The sequence below is a fragment of the Suncus etruscus genome, chromosome 1 (assembly GCF_024139225.1).
Source record: "Suncus etruscus isolate mSunEtr1 chromosome 1, mSunEtr1.pri.cur, whole genome shotgun sequence".
Lineage (NCBI taxonomy): Eukaryota > Metazoa > Chordata > Mammalia > Eulipotyphla > Soricidae > Suncus > Suncus etruscus.
Window position 1 is genome coordinate 17436320 of NC_064848.1, and position 1857 is coordinate 17438176.

The 1857-nt window shown below is 37.0% G+C and overlaps 1 pseudogene; it reads left to right on the forward strand.

The window, feature by feature from the left end:
* Positions 1-1476: 1476 nt before the first annotated feature.
* Positions 1477-1618, forward strand: LOC126032461 (uncharacterized; annotated as a pseudogene).
* Positions 1619-1857: the final 239 nt, after the last annotated feature.

Consider the following 1857-nt stretch of genomic DNA (forward strand, 5'->3'; position numbering starts at 1 on the left):
TTTGCTAAGGATATTTACATCCAAGTTCACAAGTGAATTGATCTTTAGTTTTATTTCTTGGTGGTATCTTTGTCAGCTTTGGGAATGAACATAATATTAGCTTTCATAAAAGGAACGGGAGGATTCATGACTTTTTTGATGTTTTAAAGAGTCTAAAGATCAATGTTAGTAATTCTTTTCTGAATGCTTTTTTTTAGGTATTTTCTTTTATTTATTTAAACAACTTTATTACATACATGATTGTGTTTGGGATTCAGTCATGTAAAGAACACCACCCATCACCAGTGCAACATTCCCAGTACCAATGTCCCAAATCTCCCTCCTCCCCACCCAACCCCCACCTGTACTCTAGACAGGCTTTCTATTTCCCTCGTACATTCTCATAATTAGGATAGTTCAAAACGTAGTTATTTCTCTAACTAAACTCATCCCTGTTTGTGGTGAGCTCCATGAGGTGAGCTATAACTTCCGGCTCTTTTCTCTTTCGTGTCTGAAAGTTATTATTGCAAGAATGTCTTTCATTTTTCTTAAAGCCTATAGATGAGTGCGACCATTCTGCATCTTTCTCTCTCTGACTTATTCCACTCAACATAATAGATTCCATGTACATCCATGTATAGGAAAATTTCATGACTTCATCTCTCCTAACAGCTGCATAATATTCCATTGTGTATATGTATCACAGTTTCTTTAGCCATTCATCTGTTGAAGGGTATCTTGGCTGTTTCCAGAGTCTTGCTATAGTAAATAGTGCTGCAATGAATATAGGTGTAAGAAAGGAATTTTTGTATTGTATTTTTGTGTGCCTAGGGTATATTCCTTAGGAGTGGTATAACTGGGTCGTATGGGAGCTCAATTTCCAGTTTTTGGAGGAACCTCCATATTGCTTTCCATAAAGGTTGAACTAGACAGCATTCCCACCAGCAGTGGATAAAGTTCCTTTGTCTCCACATCCCCGCCAACACTGCTTGTTTTCATACTTTGTGAAGTGTGGTCATCTCTGGGGTGTGAGGTGGTACCTCATCATTGTTTTGATTTGCATCTCCCTGATGATTAGTAATGTGGAGCATTTTTTCATGTGTCTTTTGGCCATTTGTATTTCTTCTTTGTCAAAGTGTCTGTCCATTTCTTCTCCCCATATTTTGATGGGATTAAATGTTTTTCTCTTGTAAATTTCTGTCAGTGCCTTGTATATTTTGGAGATTAGCCCCTTGTCTGATGGGTATTGGGTGAATAGTTTCTCCCACTTAGTGGGGGGCTCTTGTATCCTGGGCGCTATTTCTTTTGAGGTTCAGAAGCTTCTCAGTTTAATATATGCTTGATAAAATTCAATGTAAAACCATTTGGTCCTGGACTTTTATTGTTTTGAAGTTTCTTAATTACTGTTTCAATTCCCTTAGTTGTATTTGGCCTCTGTAGGCTGTCTACTTCCTCCTTATTAAGTCTTGGGAGAAGATTATTTATCAGGAATCTGTATTTTTCTTATTATTTAAATAAATGTTGATTGGCTGTGTTCTTTACACTGACTGTATAGAAAGAGGAGGTACAGTAAATGCACCCCATATACACCTCAACCCAGGCCCTTTGCCTGTTTTGTATTGTAAATTGGGGGACAAAAAAAAAGAAAAAAATAAATAAATGTTGATTACAAAAATGTTTATAGTTGGGCTTCAGTTATAGAAAAGAACACTCTCTTCAACAGTGCAACATTCCCACCCCCATGACCCACCCATTTCCCTCCTTTCAGACCCCCTGCCTATATTCAAGACAGGCATTCTATTTCTATTACCAATTATCATTGTCATGATAGTAGTTAGTGTAGTTATTTCTATAATGGAACTCACCAATCTTTATGGT